The sequence below is a fragment of the Poecilia reticulata genome, chromosome 2 (genome assembly GCF_904066995.2).
Source record: "Poecilia reticulata chromosome 2, P_reticulata-male-v2, whole genome shotgun sequence".
NCBI classification, from domain to species: Eukaryota; Metazoa; Chordata; class Actinopteri; order Cyprinodontiformes; family Poeciliidae; genus Poecilia; species Poecilia reticulata.
Genome location: NC_088831.1, coordinates 43,165,851 through 43,184,483, shown reverse-complemented (window position 1 = coordinate 43,184,483; position 18,633 = coordinate 43,165,851). Strand labels below are relative to the sequence as shown.

General features: G+C 38.4%; 1 long non-coding RNA gene and 1 pseudogene across 2 annotated transcripts in view; one reads left to right on the top strand and one right to left on the bottom strand.

Annotated features, from left to right (window-relative positions):
- LOC145550884 (uncharacterized) overlaps positions 1-18,633 on the top strand; it is a 34,354-nt gene that overhangs the window by 5,971 nt on the left and 9,750 nt on the right. The window lies entirely within an intron of this gene.
- On the bottom strand, positions 1,363-16,176 carry LOC103461839 (protein mono-ADP-ribosyltransferase PARP14-like; annotated as a pseudogene). Its single transcript, XR_014086681.1, has 14 exons — positions 15,961-16,176; positions 14,929-15,848; positions 10,381-10,411; positions 8,526-8,810; positions 8,227-8,451; positions 5,865-8,107; positions 5,117-5,347; positions 4,803-5,024; positions 4,308-4,398; positions 4,069-4,215; positions 3,532-3,594; positions 3,261-3,437; positions 2,666-2,902; positions 1,363-2,580 (listed from the first exon to the last, which is right to left on the bottom strand). The product of XR_014086681.1 is annotated as a protein mono-ADP-ribosyltransferase PARP14-like (transcript).

Here is an 18,633-nt window from a genome sequence, read left to right as displayed (position 1 = left end):
GACACAATAACATTAAGTTTACCTATCAAAATTGGTTCTCAGATTGATCTGAAAGATCCACATTCCCATAAAACACCTAGATATTAAATACTTAGAGCTGAAATATATTTAACCAGTATCAATTAAAATTCACTTCATTCTGTTTTGCTTTCATCGCTGTGCTACAATCCGCAGAGGTCTCCTGCTATTCCTAGAAAAATAACGCCCTGGGCAGTTGCCCATATTGCATATGTCAGAAACCAGAACTGAAACATCGCAAGTAACGGTAAATAACGTTCAACTATGAACACTGTCCAACGGCGCAACAAGTAACTAAGCAGAATGAGCATTGTGACTGTTTTCATCCTCCCTCCCACTGCAATGTTTGCCACCATAACAGGAGACGAAATCAATCAATGAGCAATGAGCAAGCTCTGTGTTCATACTTTCAACTTTTACTTATTCAGCGATTAAATGAATGTCTATATATATATATATATATATATATTTAAATATATATATATATAGCTACCGCAGTGTACACAAGAACAAAGAACGGCTCTCAGTGAGGCTTCAGTCCTTAGGACTTAGTAAAGATCCGTCCAGAAGAATCGGATCGTTCCTGAATGTCATATCACTATATTGCAGACTTTGGTCACAGCGTCGTCCCATATATGCGACACCTCAGTCAAAACCTCCACACAATAATTCAACGCATGAGTGACAACTTTTTTTCATCAGATGCAACATGTGTCTCAGTACAGCTAGCTTTGCTAGCACAGATCTTACCTTTCTTTAAGCTTTCCTTCCAAGTGACGCTAAAAGTTGGACGAAGTCCCACCGTCTGTGAAAGCGAAGCGCTGCTGATTTTACATGTCGCCATATCAATTTATGCAGCGCTATTATATTATAGACAAACATCTCCTCCCGCTCAGAGGAAACCACTGCGCATGTCTGGAGCTCCGAGTGCGAGTAAAGGTGGAGCCGATGGGTGACAACAGACACTAAGTCACGTTATTGCTCGGATTTTACGGCGCCACCTTAAATCCCTGAACGTCACATTTTAACGGAAGAAAAGAGCAACGCGACTTGGATGTAACGAGTAACGCGACAGTTTTGTAGAAATGTAGTGAAGTAGAAAGTACAGATATTTACTGTAAAATGTAGTGGAGTAAAAGTAGAAAGTCCCCATTATTAAATCTACTTAAGTAAAGTACAGATACACGAAAACTGTACTTAAGTACAGTAACGAAGTACTTGTACTTCGTTACTTCCCACCACTGCTTTCATAAATCTTATCTTGTAAAGGAGACACTTTTTAAAAGACAGTAAAACAGACTTTCTGTTTTATGTCAGCAAGGATTAAACAAAATAATTTCTGAGAAGAGGTTTAAAAATGCTTTATTACTTCAAGTACAGAAGAAAAGTGAGCAGTGAAATCACCTTGCATGTTCATTACACATTCTTGAGTTTTACTGGAACAGTCATTAAGGTTTATTTTCATTTTTAAAATTTAGAAATGAGTAACATTAAACTTCTACAATTACATGGTTTCCCAAACAGCAGGTCCATTTTAGGAGTCAGTCAATGTAAACAGTATATAGGAAGCAACATGTCATTTTTTTTTTACTGGTTCCTGCTTGTAAGATCAGACTTTCATGTATATATTAAGGCATCACCTTAATAAGGCACTAAATGGACCATAACACACAAACTACTAAATAAGTGAACTTAAAATGAGTTAAAATAAGTATTTCAGGAAAAAAATTAGATTTACTTTTATTGCACTTGTATTTAAAATTTTCTGGGTGTTGCTACTTGAAGGTGATCAGATACTCAGGATAGGCCTGGGTGTCATGAAACAAACTTTTTTTTAAATTTAGGAAATAAAAAATTAAGTAATTTATAGTAGACAAATTAAAGACCAGTAGCATTAAATGCTTTGGAGGCAGAATGTGAAACAACATCCTAGGTGTGGCTCAAATACCTTGGAATTTGTCAATTCGTCTTATCTGCAGGATGGTTCCCTTGTTGTCAGTGGCTGGTCCTTTAGGCATCTGGACAGTATAGTCTGAACCACAGATGGTAACTTTTAGAGTGGGTGCTGCCCTTTCCAACGCATGCTCAAGCTCATAGTTGGTCATCTGATCAAAACTCTGATATTGAAGCCCATGTTGCTGATACTGCCAGTCTGCCACAGTGGCAGCCAGCTCATATTTCCTTTTCAGCTCCTGCTCTCCTCTCACTTTCTTCAGCATATTAGCTATCTCCTGATTGGCTCGGACCACATCTTTACTGAGGCCTTCAATGATGACAGAGACTTGGCCATTAGTGATTTGATTTTTGATGCTCACACTCATCTTCATTGGATGTGAAGAATGCGCTGACAGTCTGCAGAGGAGAAGTTCAAGATGTCGTTGTCCGCTATCTCTATGCTGCATTGTTCATCAGATATCAGGTCTTTTATCTTCTTCTTGGCTGCATCAACTTTGGCCTGTGAGGCACCGCAGATATGGAAGACAGCAGGCTCCACTTTGACAGTCTCAATATCAGACACCTCGTTTTCCTGTTTGTTGTCAGCACTTTCTAATCCTAACATAGCTGTAAGAATAAGGATATTTTGAAATAGAACTTCAGATAAAAACATTCATTATAAAGACAAAACTAGTTTTCTTTCCATGCTTACATTTTAGCAAAGGTGAGACACCTAACTTGTGGCCATAATTGGACCAGAATCCGCCTTTTTCCCTTGGTGCAGTGACATTTCTTTCTTGCATGCTGCTGTAGAAATCTTTCAGCATCGGTTGCTGGAAGATGACTATCCTGATTAAAGTCAGGGAGCTGGAGGTGTTTTGGCTGAAAACATCAATCACAGCATCCAACATGGAGTCTGCCACTTGTTTTGCCTGTATGTTGCCTTGACCTGGAAACGGGCAACACAAATGGTTGATGGCTCAAATCTGCAAATTCAAAAAGTTCCATCCCACCAATAAAGGGCTAATTTAAGACTCATACTTGAGTGCAGTAAAAAAGGTTAACATGTTTATCCAATCCAATCTTTACAGTCAAATACTTCTGATCTAAACAAATGAAAATTATAAATTGCAGTGTAATGACAAGTCTCTGTATTGGTCCCTTAAAACCAGGGTCATCTAGTATCTAAGCACTAAATCTACATTCAGCCAGATCTCCATATGAAGACAATATAAGATGAGCTAATTTTGGTGTATGCAACAAGCTCTTTGCATTAAGATATTTTGGAAACTGTTAGTAAGTCTCACCTGTGCCAAGGGCAGGAAATGAAACAGAAGTGTAGGAGTTCTTCACACACATTTGGAGTGCTTCCTTTACAGAACTGTGGATTTTTCCTTTATCTGACTGAACGACCAGGTGTAGAATCTTTTTGCACTTTAGGTTTCCTGGTACTGTCACTATCATATCTGGATTGGGCTGGGAACCTGATGGGGTTCACAATCACAATCTAGTTACAGAGCTAAATTAACTATAAACTAAGCATGCATGCTATCAACAGGCAAGTGTTAATGTTCTTACCAAGATATTGGCATTCTTCTAAAACAGCTACACCAGCTGCATCCAGAATAGCCTTGGACAGTCCTGGGAAGGTAGATGAAGTAAAAGGTTTAAAGGTTTTGACAACCAATGTTTATCTTCATCATATAGTCCAAAGGTACGTATCCTGGACTGCTATTTCTGAACTCCACTGAAAAAACAAATTAACACATCAAGCTAGGTAATGTACAGTTGTTTTAGTACTATTAGTACTATTGAGTACAAAACACTTCAGATGTTGCTGTTGCAAGGATTCCAGGAACATCACTGATAATGTGTCCAGAAGCATCAGTGGATGAATTTGCACATGATGTTTGAACTGTAGGGAGATTCTGATCATTTTTTAGAAGGAACCTTAAGTATTCATAGAATTGAGGTATTCATTGGTGGCTGCATATCAGGTTCCACTGTATCTCTGACAATAAATTAATATTATTATGGAAGATTAAAGTATGTGTATCACGCATCCTGGTCACTCATATTTTGTATGACAGATATATCACATATAAAATGATTTACCAGACTTGAGAGTGAAACTGTTATCTGAAGAGTTGACGATGACATCAGTCGTCTCCTTTGTTATATCTCCAGTTACTACCTGAATCGTTACATTTCCTAGTTTAGTCTCATGCTTTCCTGAACTGGAGACAACTTTAGAGAATTTGCCTGTTGGTAAAACAGACAGAAATAATAATTTAACCTTGAAATTAGGCAACTACTCAATTCTTGTGTAAGTTAAACTAGAGGAAACTGCCTACCTGTACTTTGTGAAGAATCTGCAGGCGTTGGACCTGTTGCTGAAAGTCCCGTGGCACTGGGAAACTTCTTCTGAAATTCATCTGTAAATATCTGCAAAATTTGTTTGATACTTTCTTATAAGAGTTATACATTAATTACAGTATAAATAATGAGAATTTAGATGCTTGAAGTTCTGCTGTTAATCCACCAATTAACTTCAAACAGAGAAGTCAGTATAGTAGAAAAAAGCCCCTTAATGATACTTCAGAAAAAAAAACTACAGTATCCCCCATACATTCTCAAGTATCCATGAGAATGTACATGATCAACTCTATTTAACACACGTAAGTTCAATTTCCTAGATCCCGAAACATAAAAAATATTCTAACACTGAAGAAATACTATAGCTATAGTACTGAGATATTGTAACATTCCTCTTGATTGTTTCTGCATTCGATCTTGTTGAACTGCTGCTTAGCAAATTAATATGACATTGATTGTTATTGTTTGTTTACCTGAATAGTCTGTGCATCTCCAGGATAAAGAACAACTGTAATCTTCTTAATATGCTTGGATTGTCTTTGGCTGCTAAACTCCAAGAATTTATCCAGGATCAAAGTGGCAACAAGATTTTTTGGAAAACCCAAGGCTCCGGTGCCAACAGCTGGGAAAGTTATAGATGACAACCGAGCTTTCTCCGCTAGGTCCAAGCAATCTTTAAAGATCCCATCTAGAGTCTGAAAGATATTTTAAACCAGATTGCCAAGTTGTTTCATTGATTCAGCAATTTTTAAAAAAAAATATTCTACACTTTATGAATATGATGCACCTTTTCAGCTGTGCCTTGGCCATTGTCCCAGCTTGGAGCAATTACATGGAAAACTTGTTTGCTCTTCAGCTTGCAGCCGTCTGTAACAACAATCTCGCCTGGTGATCCGCTGGTTTTCTGGCTGTGTACCAGCTGTTGAAGTTTGGCTCCAGCTGCACTGAAGATGGCATTTGAAATCGCCCCTTTGTTCAATATTAGATCTTCTGCCACAGTGTTCACAATCACCTCTGTCTGAAAATGTGGCACAACTAAATTAAAATATGTAATTTCATTTTATTTTGCATGAACAGAAAAAAACAATAAATTGTAATGGAATTGGTCAAGAAAATATTTATATCCTCACATATCTACTTCTTTAGGTCTGTATTCTGTAAAACTAGAGAGACAGACTGAGTAGGGTTGTGTGAGGCTCTCATACTTTACCAACAGTGTAAAAAATTCACAGTGCAGGGAGAATAAACAAAGAAGAAATTCTGACAGGATCCTAAGTCTAATTAGAAAACTTTAAAAAACCTAAATATTAGTCTTCCATAAAAAAAAAGACTATCTGCTAAAATAGCACTGGATCACTCACAGTAATGACATTGGCGCTATTAAATGCCCCCATCAGGACTAGCCAAGCCTCTCTCTACTTTTAGAATTAATTCCTCTTTCTATAAATGACAGACATAGAGAGGACCAACTGAAGGAGTATTTAAATTTTAAACCTTTATCTTTAAATTAAACATTGAAAAGCAATCATATTTACCTTGGCAGCCTCAATATTTCCCTTTTTAAGAACGATGCTCAAGCCCTCTTTGGTCTGCGCTCGGCACAAGCTGGTGTCAGGTGGAATAAGTTTGAGTAATGGAGATTTTGGACTAACTTTAGGGATAGCATTTTGAGACGAAACACTAACTCCATGACTTCCAAACTCCTGCTTTACAGCACTTTCCAGACCAAGAGCAACACTGTCCTCATTGTCCACCAGATGAATCGTCTTCAGGGTGTCATCGTACTTCTCATCACAGTATTCCTTCACTGCTCTAGTAATGGTAGCCAGGCACAGATTGAGTGGGAAACCAAGACTTCTGCTGATGGCAGGAAGAGCCACAGAAACACAGCCACACTTTTCAGCTAGTTCTAAGCTTTCTCTAACAGTTCTTTTCAACTGGGCCTCAGCCTTCTTTGGCTTTGCTTGATCAAAATAGGGTCCTACGGCATGGATCACTTTTTTGCAACGAAGCATTCCTCCAGCAACTGTTACGGCACAGTCTCCAGGTCGGAGTTTTCCTTTTACATTAATTATTTGGTCACATAAGGCCTGCAGCTGAGGGCCTGCAGCTTTTGAAAGTGCCAAAGCAAGACCTGAGGTGTGTTTCAAGTCCTCAGTAGAAGGATTGACAACAGCATCCACAGAGTAACTGCACATGTCTGCCTTGGAGACCACTATTTCCACTCCATCACTTGTCTGGACTTTGTAAATGGGTTTTTGTACCTGTACTAAGGTAAAGTCGTCTTCTTCCTTCGAATGATCAGCCAGCTGAACCAGGCAGTCAGTGTCACTTTTAATTAAGGAAACAAAATACGATTCTTTTTCCTTAAAACACTTCTTGACTCCAGGTTTTGTGACTTTAAATCTATCAAAGCACACAGAAGATAGTAAATCTTTGACTGTGGTCTTGCAATCTTTCACAGCAGATCTACAGCCACTTAGGATGATTTCCTCTTTTCCGAAAGACACGTCCACTCCACCTTCTAGTTGCTTCAACCAGGGAGTCTGACTTTTCAGGTATTCAATGATGACATTTGCTTCAACTGCAACAAATTCTTCAACATGAGCATTTTCTGTTAAAAAGTCTTTTAGTTCACTGCTAACTTTGTCCACATTGTCCTTGTGACCGGACACTACCACTTGCTGTTGATGAGTTATGATCTGAACTTTCATTCCTGACCCACTGTTGGCTTTTTCATGCTGATGGACCAGCTGCTGCCACTCCGGCTTCTTCAGGACTTCAAGGTCTTCAACTTCGATGTATTCAGATTTCAGCATTTGGTTTAGATGGTCTTGAGCACCCATTAGATCCTTGTCAGAAACGGAAACAAGCTGCACCCTCTGTGGACTGATCTCCAAGGCTGCTTTTATGCCATAGGCTGTTAGAAGTGCATTGGTGGCCTCTTCTTGTTGTTCACCCTTCAGGATATCGAGCAAAAACTCATCTACTTCTAGATTCTGTCGTTTTAATCCTAATGTTGCATTGTTTATCACCTGGGTTGCATTAATAATCTCATCCACAAAGCCAGTTACTTTCAGAGCTTTCTTCTTTTGGTCGTATGACAGTTTGAGTTCTGGGTACACTTGCAGGAGTTTATCCTGAAGACTATCTTGAGAAAGGATGTGGAACATGGATGGTGACACATTGATCTCTTGAGTTTTACTTAATTTCTCCCTTCGGACCCTTTCCTTGATCCTGTCAAGAACTTCTGAAATGGGTTTCTCAAGTGCGTTGACATCATTCTCCAGGCCGGCCACTGAAAGGACACCACTGGTTTTATCAGAAACTACAACAACATCTTCCTTCTGCAGTTTCTCTTTAATCTTCTGCTCAGACTCCTCCCATACCTCCGACTCCAGGGAGAAGCTGATGGATTTGAATTTTGACACAGCCTGAGAAAAGGCTGCCTTCACAGTATCTGTCCACTCTTTGATGATGACTTTGGCATCTTTTTGCTTCAGTAATGAGGGCGAGGCACTGAGGCGGACAGCAGACTGCTCCAGGGTTATGTTGCAGAAATGTTTTTCCAAGTCACGGCCAATGGTCTCCAGAGCTGCTTTGTGGTTAGCTAGGTATCTGAGGACAGCGTTGTCAATGGGCTCAGAGATGGCAGCAGGAAGCTTTGGTGATGGTTTATCTTTCCCATAAAGTGGAACTCCCAAAGATTTGTAGAACGGGTAGACTTTGACTTCTTCCTTTTTTATTTCATGCTTCTTACCCAAGACTTTCTTAACATCTGTGGATTAAAACACAAAGTTACACACAATTCAGTATTGGTAGCAGTTACATTTATGAATCATAGAACATACTTTCAGAATAAACTGCAGTAATTAAAATGTAGGGCAGGTTAACTACCTTGATGGTTCTTAAATGTGACGACAGCAGATTGTTCAGCTTCATTCAGTTGAACATCTTCCACGTCTCCCCCTTTATTCTCAAAGTACAGGCACAGCATGTCTTCACTGCAGTCCAAAACCCCTTCCACCATGATCTGTTTTGTGGTCTCAAGGGGTCGAACTGATAAGTTCTTCTTTGTAAACATCCGATTTTGAGGACATCTTTCTATAAATTCGTTGTTATCTATGAAAAATGTTAAATTACATGAAATTTCAAGTTGTTCCACGTGTCATTTTACAAACGAACTAAGTTGGTACCTTTTTCACTCTTGAAAGTGGCAACAGCAGAGGAGATGTCAGGGATCAGTTCCAGGTTGTAGTCCTGGGAGGAAGTCGGAGAGCTTAGGTCTCTCAAAATGTTCTCCACAAGCATTTCCAGGAATTCTGAGGTCACAGACTCTGGAATATTCCCTAAAACAGCTGACTTGGAGCACTGCTCCTCATCATCTGAATCACCACCGTTGCCTTTTGGACCTGTTTGACCTTCATCCACAGGTTTGGAATCTTGAACTGTTGACTGTTTAATGGTCCCTGCGTGGTCTGCTGTTATTGAAAAATGAATTAGTAAAAACCTGTGACATCCTCCTGACTACCAGTAGTTCATTTTTGTTCTCTGTAGAGAACATTTGTAAACTTGAATATCTCCCACCCTCTGCATTCTACTGAATTAATTCATTTTGGTATCCAGAGAGGACATTTAGGGCTTTTCAATGATACTACATTGGAAGAGGTTGGACCTTTGTATGTACCTATTTCTAATTCATAAAAATGGCGTTCATCAGTAATAACACAATTTATCGGAAAATACAAAGTAAGTGCATAAAACTTTTTATTGTGCAAATTTTGGTTTAAAATTTTGTTGGAATATTCTAAATAAGTCTTTTAGCAGCATATTAAAACATTCTATGAATTATTTTGACTGTATTTTACTGTAGTATTTAAAAGTTGAAAAATTGTCCTCTGTAGTGGACACATCATATTTCAAAAATAAAAACATTTTTTCCAAAAAAAATATTTCCAGTATTCTAATTACCTTACAAAGAATGTGGGATTTTAAAAAAATGGTGATTGGACAATATGTTTTTTCCTGGTAGTCAGGAGGATATGAATGAATTGGAACCAAATTCCATATTTGTTGATGAGCGGAGGAGAAAGCATCTATTAGCGGCACCATCTAAGTATGACCTGAAACTTTAAAAAAATAGTGATAATTTTATCTTTTGTAATTATTGTTTGAGATGCAAGACAAACGGGTTAATAAAACTGCAACTTTACAGGTTAACTAAATCCTAGAAACTGCCTTTTATCAACAATCACAGAGAGAATCAGTAGTACAGTAGTACAACATCCAAAGTAAATAAGAAGAATCGGCTTTATTGGTAGAGATTGTATCCACAAATACAATGTGTTGTTGGTTTTTTAAGCACTCTTGTGCCAGGCATAAAGTAGAAGTAGAAAACTCAAGTTTTAGCATGATGGTCCAGTTAAATTAGAATTGAGCAATTTAAAGTATCTACATCTTGAAATTAAAAGTCAAACTGTTTGTTTTTCACACACTGACAATTTCAGCCAGTATGCACAACTTCAAGTACCTGAAAGTGTCAGTGAATTTTTTTATTCATCCAGGAGTTAGATTTTATTTTATTGACTAATAACCATTTTTATTCTTGTTCTTCATATTTACTTATAATAATCATGCATTTAATTGAATGGCACATATCTTGAAATTCAAGATCACCTCACATCATCTAACATAAAATCAAATAGAACATTAAAAACAAAAAATACAAACATTTTAAAATGTATGTATTGGTTTAATAAAACAGTGCAGTTGTGATCAGAGGACATAAAGTTGTTTAAAGAGATGTGTTCTGAGTTTGGATATATGTTACATACTGGTTCATGTACATGCATGCAGGTGTACCTAAAAACAATTTTTGCCATTATGTTTTAAAATAATTAATAGAACTAGTCCTATATATTAATAGTTTGTATACTTATATTTAGGTACCTCGAAATATTTTTAGAGTACAGAAAGAAAGACGACGTGGAAATTAGTAAATCCCATCATTTATAAGAAATTAATCAAAATATTTTCTTCATGGATACTTACACTTTTTGTTGCCTTTATCAGATGAATACTCCTGTTTGAAATAAATTTCACAAAGTTTTTAGACATTTTATTATGAACAATACTGATGAAAATTACATTCATTGACTAGTTAGAAAAAAGACATCAAGGTCAAAAGGTTTATTCTGTAAAATATCCTCAAACTCATAAAGAATTATAAAGAAAACAAATTTAGGAAGGACACCAGGCAGCACCGTCTTGGATTTCTGACATGACTTCAAGGAAGCATCTGAGGTAATTATATCAAACATGCATCACTAAGTCCATATCTTACTCCTATGAAGAACTCTGAAATCTGAGGTGGCTTACACAATGGACTCAGTTACACCAGTTCTGCTGGGAGGAATGGAGCAGAACTCCAACAAACTATTGGGAAGTTTGTGGAAGGACGCCCAAAAGACTTGACTCAAATCATAAGGTTTAAAACACAATTATCCCTGACACTGATCAAATTTATATAAACTTTTGAATTTGAATTTGAGGAAAGTTACAAAAAAATCTCTGAAAATATTCTATGATTTCTGCCATGTAGCAAGTAGGAGTAATTTTGGTAATTCTAACCTAATACACTTAAGGGACACTTAAGGAAGGAGAAACTGTCTCGAAACGCCACTATATGGTGAACTGTTTGACATTTTTATCTTTTCTTTTTTTAAATTTTTTTTATTGTAGTGTTTCTCAAATTTTTTCAGGCTGAGGACCATTTAACCCATTTAGCAAAGAGTCACGGATTACCTATCCTGAAATTTCCCCTGCAATATATGATGGAACCTGAAATGATAATATTAGTCCTTGTTCCTTTTCCTTGTTCATCGTAATGAGAAGAGTGGTGCTGTTTGGTAAATATGACTAGCCACGACATGAACAGGTCTACTTGGGCATTTTGAGTTATTTGTAGATTCTGAAAGTGTCTAAGCTTCCCAATGATGTCAAACACATGGAAATAATAAAAAAAAAAAATGTTTTTTACTACCAAGTGTTATGTGCAATAATAACCACTTTAGTTGTGGTTTAGAAGCACAACTAAAGAAACATAGACTTAAGTTGCTTTAATAGAAACAAAGAATACTTTTCTCCAATATTGAATATAAAAGTAATTAACTGATTTCTATCAATTGTATTTATTTATTGTATTCATTTAATTTTATTTAATATTTTTAATTAATTTAAAATAACAATTGCTGTTGACCTAAAAGCAGAGCATCATTCTTTACCAAGCAAAGTCATAAGAAACAAAGAACAGTTCTGACCAGGGGCGCGGTAAAGGGGGGGAAAGTGATAACAATTCTAGGGGCCCTGACCAACAGGGGGCCCTCCACAATTTAATTGTTTATTTTTTTGTTCATAGAAATTAAAAAAAAAATTGGGGCCCTGTCAATTACAAAATTAATAATAGTGTATTTTCAAAGATTGTTTTTAGCAGTAAACATTTAATGTTTCCACTCCCAGATCATAAAACACACATCCATATTTGCTCTGAACCCCCTCTATCTGTGTTAAATGGTTCGTTCCTGCTTGGAGCCGCTTCAGAGTGACCCTGTTAGCTGCAGACAGTAGGAAACACAAACGATTGTGGCAGTTACTGTCTTGCTAAGAAAAGTTATAAAATCAGGTTTTCAAAAAAAAAAGGGAGGGAGAGAAAGAAAAAGGCAAGAGTGTTAATTTATAACCCAGTTTTTGTCCAAGAGAGGTGGGTAGACTGTGTGAAATTATCAAACATTTAGCATAATTATCTTAGCTACAGACTATTGTTTGCCTCCATTTCATTAGCATTTAATGAATTAAGGAAAAAAATTACCAACATATTCATATATTTAACTTGTACCTTTTACCATTTAACAATAGGCGAGTCAGTCAGCAGCAGCTCTAACCCACGTCCCTCATGACCCGTCCTCTTCTGAGTGAAATTGAAGCGGAAGTATGTAACTTTTATATAAATATTTGTTTCCACATATTTGTTAAAACTGTCATTATGTTGTGAGAGTATTGTATGAGAGGTAATCTGTGAAAAATGTATTTCCTCTGCCTTCTCCCAGTGCTAGAAACCAGTCAGTACCAGGAGTTTTAGTGCTGTCAATTACAATCTCACGTGGTGCTGCTCATCCTTCCTCCACCTCGATTTGTGCCGTGCTGCAGCTAGCATAGCACAAAACTGTGAATGCTCAGTTTAGTTAGTATATCTACCAATGACTGCAAATAAATGGTTTCTTGAAGTGATAAGTTGTTTCTCCACCATTAGCACATTTAGAAGTGAGTGAATGAGGCTAATTGACAGCACTAAGAGTGTCCTCCTGGTTCTGATTGGCTGTTTTGGTCAGAACAGTGCATTACTTCAACCAGTAATAGTAATTCAGGAAGGAGATGGAGGAGCTTGATTGTTTTCTCAGATTATCTGTCTCATAACAAACTGCTACAACATCGTGACAGCTTTAACAAATATGGAGAAAACATTTTTATTAAAGTTATGTACTGCAGCTTCAATAAAATGCAACTACATAGCGTTTTTGAGAAGTCTGGATTTTTATGGATATTTTGCACGTTGCTTTTGACTGTTGCTCATGGGGAGAGACATTTCAGTAAACTAATAGAAAAAATGTAAGCAACCTACTTGCATACTGGATGTGGACTGTTGGATGTTAAATTAATGAGCAGTAAATATTGTGCTAATTATCAGTATTGAACCAAAGAAATCAAGGCAGATGCCAGGCTTTAAAATTGTGACGCTTTTTATGGGTCAAATAGACTCAAAGAATTGTAACAGCAGGGGCGCGGGGAGAGCCCAACCAAATTGTTTGTCAGGGAACCCACGATTCCTAGCGGAAAAATGGATGGATGGAAACAGCTAGCTTAGTTACCAGTGGTTAGACGCGTACCTTGTATGCGTCTAACCACTGGTGCGGTTAGGTGAGAGGTTGGAGAAGGAGTTAGCAGGACACATTTGTGACCCCCCACAAAGTGTGGTCACATTTGTTTGGTTTAATTGTGATCTTAATTTAGGATTTGACCCTGTTTTAAAATTTGTAAATCAATGTCACGCAGTAGCATAAATGCGCCGCTAGATGGCAGAAGTGGGACATTACGGGACTGACGGTGCAACATTTCTGTATAGAAACAAAGCTCTCCTCCATTCGGATGAGAGCTACCAGCGCAGCAACACCGTCTCCTGTGACTCACTTCTTTCTCCTGTTAAAACAGGTTATTTGGATCTGCCCGCCTGTCCCTCCACCTGGGACCTGCAACACACTGTTGAAGTTTTCCACACTTTCAATTAATTTCACTTCTTCCATGTAAAGCCAGATCTCCACGGTACTAAACATTATGTTCTCATACATGAGAAAAGTAACGTTTACCTCTATGCACCTCATCATCACTGATGTTCTCTGCAACAATGTGGAAGACTAGATCTTCTTCTGTACAATAATACAAAGGAAAAAGGGAATAGGATCCCCCTGGTGGTAAAACATACTCATCTCTAGGAACCAAGCAGTATGACTGTTACAACGTTCTCCATAATGCAGTATTTTATATCCTTCTAATTATACTAACTTATAAATTATATGAACGTTAATCGTCTTACCTTGTAAAAAGGGTTCGCTGCAAATCTGTGATTACATCGAGGCCTGACAGTTATTATGATTGACGGCTGTTTTCCATCGCTGCCGTATCTTTCCTCATTAAGAGTTATACAATAAAATTACAAGTTTGGTTTTCTCCCCTGTTTATGCAGCCTACCGCCCAGCACCCTGTGACCATTTTTATTGTGAAATCAACTAATATTATCACATCTGATAGCGACATTAGGCTACCTAGGGTTGCTACCTTTCAGAAATAAAAATAAGGGACGCCCACCGCGGCGCGGCGCCCAACTCATGTGGTGGGACGTATGCTACAGTGACAGACATTATTTTATGGAGGTGTTTTTTGTTTTTAAAAAGTGATCCATAGAGCAATCGTTCATGCATAGAGGTTGGTTAGAGTACCTCAGAATTATACTCCAATCAGAGTAGCATACCTGAAACACATTTAATTAAACAAGTGTAAAAAGTATTTGGTAAACTCCTCAAGTACTGAGTAACTGATCATCATTTATAGAAATACGGAATAAATCGCGTCCCGTATTGCGGGACGCAACATTTGACAGCCAAATACAGGACGATTTAGTATTTTACGGGACAGGTGGCATCCCTAAAGCAACCAAATGTGCGTTTTTTGAGAGGCTTTACAGGAGCGCATAGGTTGTTTTGACGTCCATCATGGTAGAGCAGGCCGAGTTTCGAAGAGAGTGACATCACGTGCAAAGGGTCAGTAGTATTGTAGCATCATCTTTAGTGAAATATAAGCATAATTTTGAGCGCTTCTGCACCGATGCCATGTTGTATATTTTTTTAATTCAAAATATTCATTGTGTAAAATCACATAACTACATCTAAAGTTATTGGAACCGACAAGCAGAATCAATAGGCAGATTAACGATTCCAAGCCAGTCTGTGAGGCGGATTATTAACTGATTTCCAACTATTTTGCTCTCACCTGCTCCATTTTCCCCTCTGAAGGAAGGTGAACTGTCATCTTTAATGCCCCATTATCAGATGAGAAGAGATTAGATGTAGAAGGTGCATCAGTGGTCTCCTCTTGTTTTTCCTCAGGCAAAAATTGGTCTACTTCTAAATTCTGTTGTTGTAATGTGAGCATTACACTGGTTATCACTTTGGTTGCATCAATAATCTCGTCCACAAAGCCAGTTACTTTCAGAGCTTTCTTCTTTTGGTCGTAAGACAGTTTGAGTTCTGGGTACACTTGCAGGAGTTTATCCTGAAGACCATCTTGAGAAAGGATGTGGAACATGGATGGTGACACATTGATCTCTTGAGTTTTACTTAATTTCTCCCTTCGGACCCTTTCCTTGATCCTGTCAAGAACTTCTGAAATAGGTTTCTCAAGTGCGTTGACATCATTCTCCAGGCCGGCCACTGAAAGGACACCACTGGTTTTATCAGAAACTACAACAACATCTTCCTTCTGCAGTTTCTCTTTAATCTTCTGCTCAGACTCCTCCCATACCTCCCACTCCAGGGAGAACTTGATGGCTTTGAATTTTGACACAGCCTGAGAAAAGGCTGCCTTCACAGTATCTGTCCACTCTTTGATGATGACTTTGGCATCTTTTTGCTTCAGTAATGAGGGCGAGGCACTGAGGCGGACGGCAGACTGCTCCAGGGTTATGTTGCAGAAATGTTTTTCCAAGTCACGGCCAATGGTCTCCAGAGTTACTTTGTGGTTAGCTAGGTATCTGAGGACAGCGTTGTCAATGGGCTCAGAGATGGCAGCAGGAAGCTTTGGTGATGGTTTATCTTTCCCATAAAGTGGAACTCCCAAAGATTTGTAAAATGGGTAGACTTTGACTTCTTCTTTCTTTATTTCATGCTTCTTACCCAAGACTTTCTTAAAATCTGGGGATTAAAACACAAAGTTCCATAGTATTGGTAACAGTTACATTGATGAATCATAGAACATACTATTAGAATAAACTCCAATAATTAGAAAGTAGGGCAGGTTAACTACCTTGATGGTTCTTAAATGTGACGACAGCAGACTGTTCAACTTCATTCAGTTGAACATCTTCCACGTCTCCCCCTTTATCTTCAAAGTAAAGGCACAGCATGTCTTCACTGCAGTCCAAAACTCCTTCAACCACAATCTTCTTTGTGGTCTCAAGGGGTCGGACTGATAAGTTCTTCTTTGTAAACATCCGGATTTGAGGGCATCTTTCTATAAACTCGATGTTATCTATCATAAATTTTTAATTAAAACATGAAATTTCCAGCTGTTCATTTTACACTCATAAACTAAGTGGTTACCTTTTCCACTCTGGAAAGTGACAACAGCAGATGAGATGTCGGGGATCAGTTCCAGGTTGTAGTCCTCGGAGGCAGCCGGAGAGCTTAGGTCTCTCAAAATGGACTCCACCAGCATTTCCAGGAACTCTGAGGTCACAGACTCTGGAATATTTCCTAAAACAGCCAACTTGGAGCACTGCTCCTCATCATCTGAATCACCATCTTTGCCTTTTGCCCCTGTCTGACCTTCATCCACAGGGTTGGGTTCTTGAATTGGTGATTGTTTGTCTGTCCCTGCATGGTCTGCTGTCATTGAAATATAAAAGATGAAAGACCCTTTTTCATGGAGTCATTTGTGAACTCTATTCCTGAATTCAACACATTAGATCAGCGGTGATAACTCCAGGCCTTGAGGGCCGGTGTGTTGTAACTTTTAGATGTGTCTCTACTTCAACACACCTGAGTCAAATAATGAGGTCATTGGCAGGACTCTGGAGAATTTGACTGACTTATGAGGTGATTCAGCTATTTGATTGAAGTGTGCTAGACCAGAGAAACATCAGGACACTGGGACTGCACACCCATGTGTTAGACAATGTTTTCTTTCAGCTAAAAGAAAACATATTTAGGTGTTTTAGCTTTTAGAGGCAGTTAGTCAGTGCAATGTACATCACTGCTCACACAGCAATAATTATTTGCTGTGATCCAAATCAGAGTGAGCATTTGGCCTGGGTCTGTAAATGGACCTTGGCCGGGGTCTTTTTTTCCAATGGCCCACAACCACCGTGTATACAAGGCTTTATGTTTTTACCCAATTTGATAAAATAATTAAACATGCAAATTGAAAAACTGTCAAAATGACCACCATGGCCTTGTTAAGCTGGAGTATCACATTCTTAATGGCAGAAATTCTCTCTCTCTTTTTTCTTTGGTTCTTTTGTCATTGATACACAATTAGGCTTGATATTTGCAACACTGAGGGCAATTATTGTTCATCAAGTCAATGACCGGTGCTGAGGTTTTAATTGGGCTGGATGATATACACTGATCCCTCACTTAACGCAGTTCACCTTTTGTGTTCTCGCTGCTTCGCAGATTTTTTTTGTGCAGTTTTTTTCACAGTGCATTGTGTTCTGTGTCCTGATTGGCTAAAATATACGTAATAAAGATTGGCCATTCAGGAGATGGAAAATGAACCTTTCAATGCCTGCTGAAAAAAACTGTGGCCGGAAGCTCTGCCATAGATACAGCTGTGAATCTCGCAAATCAGCTTGGAGGAGACGCTTCAATGACACGACTCCGGATCACATTAATGCCGTAATTGATGCTCACACACATCTGCTTACCTGAAAACAGATTTTGTTCTTTGGTTTCAATGTAGAGTATTTAATTATGCTGTGTAATAGTTGTAAAAAAATAAAGGTAACTACTTCATGGATTTCACTTATCGTGTTTTTTTTTTCGGAATGCAACCCCCGTGAAAAACGAGGGATCACTGTAGTTGAAAAATGTAACATAAGAGTTTCATATCAGTTGACATAGGTAATTATTGATTACTTTTTGTTTTAGATATCTGAAATACTGCCAATTTCCCTGCCAGCATGCCTAGGTGGGCCCCATGTGGGGGAAAGGAGGGCTGATATATGGGTCCCATATGGGTTTGCCCATGTAGGGCCACAGCCTACATGGGTCCTACATGGGCCCTAAATGGACAAACCCATGTGGGTCCACCACCATATAGGGCCCATGTGGGGCCCATGTGGGCTGTGGCCCTACATGGGCAAACCCATGTGGGGCCATCATGGAACCCGCAGACAAACCCACATGGTCTGTCCTCCTTTTCCCCACATGGGACCCACCTAGGCATGCTGGCAGGGCTGGTGACATGACTCTTCCTGTTTTATACACAGTTTGCTCCTCAAGCTGTTGCAGTCATTTTCTGCCTTCGCTAAAGCATAAAAGCATTGGCTCACTGCACAGCAGAATAATATGAAACCCAAAGTCAAAGCTTATAAAATCGTAAAGAAGTATAGACATACAATTATTGTGTCACACTAGTCTCGTGTTCTTCAATATTAGCAGAATAATATTAGTGCATGATTTGCAAATTTATGGGAAATATTAACAGGTTGCCTTAGCCCAAAGTTATATGTACAACACCACTGGGACTCCATACGAGTCATTAAAATATACCTGGATCGGAAAAGTGACTGTTTAATGATCTGTGAAACTTGACTATGAGGCTATTCAATCTGGTTAGTTCATGGAAGGAAGGGTGGGTGAAACACCTTTTACATTATTAAAAGATGTTAGTAATAAAGACAGTTCTATGTATAATTTTTATTTGCTTGTAGACTTTTCATTAAATCCCAAGAAACACTTTCAGGATAGAGAAGAT